We start from the raw sequence: 9,395 nt of genomic DNA, 5'->3' as shown, positions 1-9,395 counted from the left end.
TTGGACTAATTACGGTAACAGCTTGAATAATATCTCCAGTACTTCAAGTTGCAGAAGTTAGTTTTATTCCTAATACATCTTAATTGGTTCTCCATGAGTGGATCCCATGTGGTCAGAATTCATGACAAAAGTGGCTCTTGCCCTGAAGCTACCATGACTATTCCACATGAAACACATTACAGTCATCCTCTACCCCTTTTATTCACCAGACATGAGTTGAAGTAGCTATGAAAACTTCTGTGAGTATTGCCCAAGAAACTGACTATTTTCGTTGTGATATATGGTAAGAAACCTACCACCAGAAGCTCTGGAACTGTTGCTTTGGATATTCAGTGAAATGTGTGGATGGGAGAACTTGTGGAGAAATGGACTACAAAAATTATTGCATCTATATTGAAATCTGGTACAAACTCCAATATACATTCTACATATAAAGAAATTGCCTTGGCCTCTTGTATGAAGAAAACTATGGAAAGAATCATCAAAAATCATTTTGAGCTATGGCTGTAAATTAATGAATTAATGTCTCAGTCCTAGTTTGACTTTATAAAAGTTTTAGCAATGCTAGACAACATAAGAAATCTGTGTACTGACATTCTCTCAACTTTCCAAGAAAGGAAGTTCTTAATAACATTATTCTTAGATGTGACATCAGCTTATGGCAATGTTCCAGTCCTCATACATCTGGAAAATTTAGGTGAATTGGACTTCATCAGCTGGATATATAGTATTAGAACTTTCCTTGCAAAGAGACTGATATATGTTAAGACATCACAGCCAATTTATAGTACCTTAAGTCCTATCCAAAGGCTTGCCCCAGTGAGCAATTCTTAGCACTTTTTACATGTACTTTACTCATGGAATCTCCCAACGCTCAAAATGAAAGTATAGGTGGTATCTTGAGCATCATAACATAAATGGGTTCACCTAGAACTGACAAATGAATTGCAATGTGACAGCTATGGTGTGAGTTGTACATTAAACCAACTGTACTATGCAATGTGCACGACCACACAAGTCTGGCAGTCAACAGTTGTGGCATTGTTAGTTAGGTAAGCCCATCCACCATGGCAAGGTTGTAACACATCAGATAGGAAAAATTGCTTTGTAACTATCCTGAGGCCAAAACCCACATAAAAAGCAACAATGGAATAGGTTTTTAACTGTCACGAGACTGGCACAAGACATGTTCAATATGCTGTCCACCATTTTCTGTCACGAGTTGAAACTAAGAAGCAGTGTGTTTCACAACAGATTGGCTTGTTTCAGGTGTCATGTTGAGAATGGGTTGTGTAGTGCTTTCCTTCAATTAAGCTATGTTTGTAATTAGAGCACTGAACACAGCATCTTTCAGATAATCCCACAGCCAGAAGTCACACAGATTAAGATCAGGTGATCTGGACAACCAGACTGTAGGGAAATGACAGCTGATAATGCTTGCATTTCCAAATTGCCTCTGCAGCATCTGCTCCACTGGCTGTGCAAGGTACAGAGGAGTGCATAAAAAGGATCCTACCCATACATCCACACAGCTGAAGGGCTGGAATGATGCTAGTGTATAAAAAACTCATGCAGCATTTAACAGTGACAGAACACACAACAGATCTTCAGGACCCATCTCCTCAAAAAAAACATGGTCCTATGATAAATGATACCGTCAACCCACACCACACAGTTATCTTTGTAGAAAGAAGCGGTACCAGTTGATGTACGAGAGGATTTTCTGTTGCTCGTATTCTGCAATTCTGTGTACTGACATGTCCTTGGAGATGGAAATGGGCCTCATCTGTTCATAGAATGTTCCATGGACACTCGTTGTCTACTTCCATGTGAATAAGAAATTCTAGATTAAATGTTTGTCTTACTGGCAGATAAGCATGAAGCAATTCCTGAACATGGTTAATTATGTATGGGTAGCTATGCAGTATGTTTTGTAGAATTTTATGCACTGTGCTCACAAGCATATCCAAAGTCTGGCAATACCCCATGCATTGCATGTTTGAATTCCACTGCTCAACCCACTCCTATAGTGCTGCAGCTATAGCTTCTACTGACATCGGATCAATTGTTTTCTTCCCTTTGCCACACACCACTTCTACAGAATCTATCTTTTCAAATTTTCTTGATCATTTTCTCCAGACTCTTGGCAGATGTCAGACCAACCCGTTATTTAAACTCTTGAGCATCCGGAACTTCTGCAGACCTACTGGCATGCAATCATCGTTGTCATAAATGGAGCACGTGATCCTGCATTCAGTCAGTCATGTTAAGCATCTCAGATGCAAAATTAGGAGCAGTTGTATACCTTACAGCTTTTATTTGTGCATATTCTGCTGCTTACAGCACCTTCTGTGGGTAAAATTTTCATTAGTTTTTTTTCTTTTTTTCCTTCCATAATGTTTCCTCCTTCAATAATAGTCTGTTCAAATTTGACGTCAGTCTGCTGAGCAGTTGTTCATATTTTTACAGTGTTTTGAAACTGGAATGTCAATTACAGTCATCCAGTATATGCTTTGGATAAAAGCTGAAACAGGCATTCAGTGTAATGAAACAGAAGACCAGCTGGGCAAGGAAGGTGCTGTATCTGGACCTTACTTTAATATCCTGTTATCTTTGCACTTTTTTCTTACGTCAAGTAAACATTGAGGTTCACTGATGACATTGTAATTCTGTCAGAGACAGCAAAGGACTTGCAAGAGCTGTTGAATGGAATGGACAGTGTCTTGAAAGGAGGGTATAAGATGAACATCAACAAAAGCAAAACGAGGATAATGGAATGTAGTCGTATTAAGCTGAGGGAATTAGATTAGGAAATGTGAGACTTAAAGTAGTAAAGGAGTTTTGCTATTTGGGGAGCAAAATAACTGATGATGGTCGAAGTAGAGAGGATATAAAATGTAGACTGGCAATGGCAAGGAAAGTGTTTCTGAAGAAGAGAAATTTGTTAACATCAAGTATTGATTTAAGTGTCAGGAAGTCGTTTCTGAAAGTATTTGTATGGAGTGTAGCCATGTATGGAAGTGAAACATGGATGATACAAAATAGTTTAGACAAGAAGAGAATAGAAGCTTTCGAAATGTGGTGCTGCAGAAGAATGCTGAAGATTAGATGGGTAGATCACATAACTAATGAGCAGGTATTGAATAGAATTGGGGAGAAGAGGAGTTTGTGGCACAACTTGACTAGAAGAAGGGATCGATTGGTAGGACATGTTCTAAATCATCAAGGGATCCCCAATTTAGTACTGGAGGGCAGCGTGGAGGTTAAAAATTGTAGAGGGAGACCAAGAGATGAATACACTAAGCAGGTTCTGAAGGATGTAGGCTGCAGTAGGTACTGGGAGATGAAGAAGCTTGTACAGGATAGGGTAGCATGGAGAGCTGCATCAAGCCAGTCTCAGGACTGAAGACCACAACAACAACAACAACAACAACAGTAAACATGGAAGTCAAATCCCAGTGGGAAGATGGATGGGAAACTTCAAACATAAATGAAGGATAGTAATATGGTTAGGTTCAATCTCCTATACATCACTTACCTCAGTTTCATAACATGTTGGTACATCGCACCTTCCCTTCTTATTTTTATTGCCTACAGTTAAGAAATTCAGACACCTGTGATTTCAACAATTCAATTGTAGATAACAATCATTTAATCTTCACATGTTCCACGTTCCAGCAATGCAGAGAGAAATTCCTCACAGAACTCAGAAAACTCGCGGTTTTATTCCCTACAAACAATACTGGCCTTTTACTACAGAATGATAAGGTAAATTTTAGGTGTCTGATAAGATTTATTTTAGTAAACTATTTTCAGACCTGATAAAACACTTGTAGAGAAGATGCAATCACCATTTGAGTGGTTAATTAACATATCTGTTTGCATTCCAAACAGTAGTGACAATAAGAATCTGTCTGAAAACAATTTTTGTGAAGAAAAATTTAATTAGTACATTTATATTTAGAGATAGAGATAGAGAGAGTAGTAGTTCTGTTTAGTGTTTTTGAATAAAATGCATATTTCTAAGCTTAAAAAAAATCAGTCATTTTTGTAATTGCTGATGACTACATAATATACATATCAAGAATGCCAAATAAATAAATAGCAGATATGTTGAGTCAAAGAGTGTTAAACAAGTTCGCTCTCAGACAAAAGGCCTTCATCCAAATTAGACAACATACACATACACACATTCACACAAATGCAACTCCCACACACATGACCACTGACTCTGGCTGCCGAGCTCAGACTGCGAGCAGCTGCGCATGATGGGAGAAGTGGTCTGGGAGGTGATGGGAATAACGAGAAAGCTGGGACAGGGAAGGGAGGCATAGCATGATAGGGTTGGGGATGGTAAAGTGCTGCTTGTGGGAGGAGGTTTAATGATGGTCAGGAGGGGGAAAGGAAAAGGAGAGAAGTAAAGTGATTCTGTGCTGGTGGAATAGAGGGCTGTGTAGTGCTGGAGTGGGAATGCGGAACGGGATAGGTGGGCGAAAGGCAATGACCAACAAAGGTTAAGGCCCGGAGGGTTATGGAAAAGCAGAATATATTGCAGGAAGGGTTCACACCTGTGCCATTCAGAAAAGCTTGTTTTGGTAGGAAGGACCCTGATGGCACAGGCTGTGAAGCAATCACTACAATTAACAATGTGTTGGGAGCATGCTTGGCAACTAGGTGGTCCAGCTGTTTCTTGGCCACAGTTGGTCGGTGTCCATTCATGTGGATAGAAAGCATGTTGGTTGTCATGCTCATGTAGAACACAGGACAGTGGTTGCAGCTTAGCTTATAGATCACATAATTCGTTTCACAGGTAGCTCTGCCTTTTACGGGATAGGTGATGCTTGTGACCGGACAGGAGTAGGTGGTGGCTGTGGTGGTACATGTTTGGGACAGGTCATGTATCTTTGTCTATTACAGAGATATGAGCCATGAGGCAAGGTGGGAGGAGGGATGAGAATTTTGTGTGTGGAATGCCACATTGAGAGGGTGAGAAGAATAATGGGTAGGGCATTCCTCATTTTAGGACATGATGAGAGGTAGTCAAAACCAGGGTGGAGAATGTGACTCAGTTGCTCCAGTCCTGGGTGGTACTGAGTCATGATGGGAATGCTCCTCTGTGGCTGGATGGTGGGACTTTCGGAGATGGTGGTTGACTGGAGAGATAAGGCACAGGAGACCTGTTTCTGCACAAGGTTGGGTCTGTGAAGACTTTGGTACATTTCGAGAGGGTCTGCTCATCACCACAGATGCGACAGCCATGGGCAGCTACCGTATTTACTCGAATCTAAGCCGCGCTTTTTTTCCGGTTTTTGTAATCCAAAAAACCGCTTGCGGCTTAGAATCGAGTGCAAAGTATACGGAAGTTCTGTAAAATGTTGGTAGGTGCCGCCACAAGTAACTTTTGCCGTCGAATATATGTAGCGCTACACAGGCATGCTTTGCAGGCACAAAGATAAATACTGGCGCCAAAACCTCTGCGTCAGTAAATAAATTAAAAAAAAGAAAAAAGGTGGAAGACGAGCTTTTTTCTACGCCCCGAGTTTCGACCACTGCATTTTCATACATTATCCAACGAAGTAAATACAAATTCCGTATTGTTCATCTTCGAATGTAGCAGCCTTTCAATGTACTACGAAAATCCGACTGGCAAGACTGTTTGGGATGTTTGTCAATATGGCCAACTCTACGTTCTGAATTTTTTCCTACCTGTGACAAGACATGGTTGCTAATAGGAACTTTTATGAATTGTGAATCACATGCATCATAAGAATAATACGAATATAAACATTTCGCCATGCATTCTTTTGTGTTTGCTGCTACTTCATTTAAATCCTGTCTGCCTAATAAACTACGAAACTAGAGTGAGACAACAGCAATCGCGGAAGAATATACATATTAGTATTATTCTTACGTCGATTAGAGATACAGTCAGAAATGAAGCATGACAATTGACTAGATTTTTAAATCTAAGATGACTCTAATTTCTGTGCAGAAGGTAATGTACTAAAGAGGCATCTGCAAAGATATTCAAACGGAGAAAAATTTTTGCTAAACTCTCCTTCACAACATCTTCTATCACACGCAGTCTATTATTTGGTTCTTGTTGATCATTATCAAAGAAAGCAGCAGTGTAAGTAACAACAAATTGCAGTCTCTTGCCATTGTTTCGCTAATGAGACGATTTTATTTATTTATTTATTTTCAATTGGAAGCAGCGGTAGCGCGTATAAAAGCAAGCCGTGCCGCGCGCGGCGACAGGTAAACACTCATTATCAGAATGCGACAAACAATGCGTGACACAATACAATAATGCATTTTCAACTTAGAGTGATGAAACACCTATAACAAAGTAACGGCACTTATCAGATCAAAGAAAAATAAGCAATCGATTCAACCCAGACGAAGCACATGAAAAAGGAAGGGTACCAGTATAAATATGGACGGAGCGCCTGACGTATAGCAATGGCTACTTAGTAATGCTTAACTGCTAAGCTTACGGCTCGAACCAAACTACTGTAGCTGTATCGTCATTCATTCGACCTAAATTGTGGCTCATATTATAATGGACCAACTTTGTTTCGATTTGGACGTGCGGCCTAAAACTTTTCTCTCCCCTTGAATTTTGAATCTCAAATTTCAGGTGCGGCTTAGATTCGGGAAAAATTTTTTTCCTTGATTTCGAGTCTCATTTTTCAGGTGCGGCTTAGATTCGAGTGCGGCTTAGATTCGAGTAAATACGGTAGGCTGTGTAGTAGGGGTGTCTTGTTATGGAATGGGTAGCAGCTGTAGAAGTGGAGGTATTGCTGGTGGTTGGTACATTTTATATGGATGGAGGAACTGATGCAGCCATCTTAGAGGCGGTGGTCAACATTGGGGAAGGTTGCATGTTGTTTTGAGGACGACCAGGTGAAGCGAATATGGGAGAAGGTGCTGAGATTATGGAGGAATGTGGATAGGGTGTCCTCACCTTCAATACCGATCACGAAGATGTCAAAGAATCTGAACTAGGTGAGGGGTTTGGGATTCTGGGGGGTTAGGAAGGATTCCTCCAGACTACCCATGAATAAATTGGCATAGGATGATGCCAAGCTAGTGCCCATTGCCTTACCCTTCATTTGTTGGTAGGTGATGCCTTCAAAGAAGTACCCCATATGGAATCCAGAACCTAAACAGATCCAAAAACAGTCATGTACCTTTCCTCAAAAGCCTTAGCATCATGGAAGTATCAGCCCTTTCCAAAGGCCTCACCTTTTGGCCCCTCAAATTCAATCCTGCAGGACTTTCCTTCCTCCTCTCAGTCCATACAGTGTAAAACTTTTTCGCAACCAATCACCAATCCTATCAACCACACTCAATGAAAGACCAATGTTGAACCCCACCTGACTCAGTTCACTCCTATATCCAACCATAATCCAACCCCATAGCCCCCAAATCTACAGAATTTCTTAACCTTGAAGCTTACATCTGCAGAAAGAACTGCAATCCACCACCTAAAAGCTGATCCTGATATTATAATCCTACTTGCTGATGAAGGCTCCATCATTGTTGTTTTGAATTGCATGGATTTCCTGGCAGGACTCCACTGTCAGATTCATCCACGTAAAAATCCTGCCACAGTGATCACATTCCAGAAATCCAGCAGGATATCCAGTCTCTACTGAGATCCTTAGGCACATTCAAGAACCTCTCTCTGGAGTCTATCTCTCTCCTCACCACTACCACTCCCTGCAGTCCTACCTTCCTAAAGTCCATAAATCCAACCATAAGGATGCCCCATTGTGGCCAGTCACTGTGCCCCCAATGAGAAAATCTCTGCTCTTGTAGACCAATACCTTCAGCCTATTACCCGCAGCCTATCCTTGCATATAAAAAATACCAATCATTTCCTCCACTGACTCTCCACAATTCCTGTTTATTTACCACTGGTGCCCTGCTTGTAACTATTACTACCACCTCCCTTTACACTAACAGCCCTAATGCTCAAGGCCTTGCCACTATTGAACACTACCTTTCTCAACACCCAATGGACTCCAAACCTACAACCTTCTTCCTGGTCACCACGACCTTACCCACAATTACTTCTCCTGTGAAGGCATCACCTACAAACAAATCAGTGGTATGGCAATAGGCACCAGATGGTACCATCTTATGCTGACGTATTCATGGACAATCTAGAAGAATTATTTCTAACCACCTAGAATCCCAAACCCTTCAAGTGGTTCAGATCCACTGAAGACATCTTCATGACTGGGATTGTGGTTGAGGATACCCTATCCACATTCGTCCATAGCCCCAATACTTTCTCCCCCGTTCACTTCACCTGATCATCCTCGATCTAACGAAACACCTTTCTCAATGTTGACCACCGCCTCTAAGATGGCTACATCAGTACCTCCGTCCACAGCAAACCTACCAACCACCAGCAATACCTCCACCTCAACAGCTGCCATCCATTCCATACTAAGAAGTCCCTTCCACACAGCCTAGCCACCTGTGGCCATTTCAGTCCCTCTCAAAATACGCCAAAGGTCTCACTAAGGATTTCACAGCCCGTAATTACCCTCGTGAGCTTGTACAGAAACAGATCTCCTGCGCCTTATCTCTCCAGTCACACACTACCTCCCAAAGTCCCACCATTTGGCCACACAGGACCATTCTATTCATGACCCGGTACTACACAGGACTGGAGCAACTGAACAACTGAATCACATTCTCCATCAGGTTTCTACCTCTCATCATGTCCCACCCACAATTCTTCCCATCCCTTCCACAGTGGTATTCCACCATCCACTAAACCTACACAACTCCCTACTCCCACCTCCTTGCCTCATGGCCCATATCCCTGTAATAAACCTCAATGCAAGACCTGTTCCATACATCCTCCCACTACCAAATACTCCAGTCCAGTCACAAGCATTATGTATCCCATCAAAGGCAGGGCTACCTGTGAAACCAGTCATGTGCTTTACAAGCTAAGGTGCAACTGCTGCACTGTGTTCTACATGGACATTACAACAAACAAGTTGTCTGTCCGAATGTATATCAACCAACAAACTGTGGCCAAGAAACAGTTTGACCACACAGTTTCTGAGCCCACTGCCCAATATAATGTTCTTCATTTTAATGTCTGCTTCACAGCCTGTGCCATCTGGATCCTTCATACCAACACCAGCTTTTATGAATAGCGCAAGTAGGAACTCTCCCTGCAATACACCTACATTCCCATAACCCTTCTGGCCTCACCCTTTGTTAGTCATTGTCCTTCACTCACTTATCCCTGCCCCAGATCCCACTCCAGCACTACACAGCCCTCTATTCCACCAACACACTTACAGTCTTTTTACTTCTCTCCTTTTCTGCTCCCCCCCCCCCCCCTCCCCATGACCCCCTGCCCT

The sequence above is a fragment of the Schistocerca cancellata genome, chromosome 5, assembly GCF_023864275.1.
Source record: "Schistocerca cancellata isolate TAMUIC-IGC-003103 chromosome 5, iqSchCanc2.1, whole genome shotgun sequence".
Lineage (NCBI taxonomy): Eukaryota > Metazoa > Arthropoda > Insecta > Orthoptera > Acrididae > Schistocerca > Schistocerca cancellata.
Note: the sequence above shows the minus strand (reverse complement) of the source record.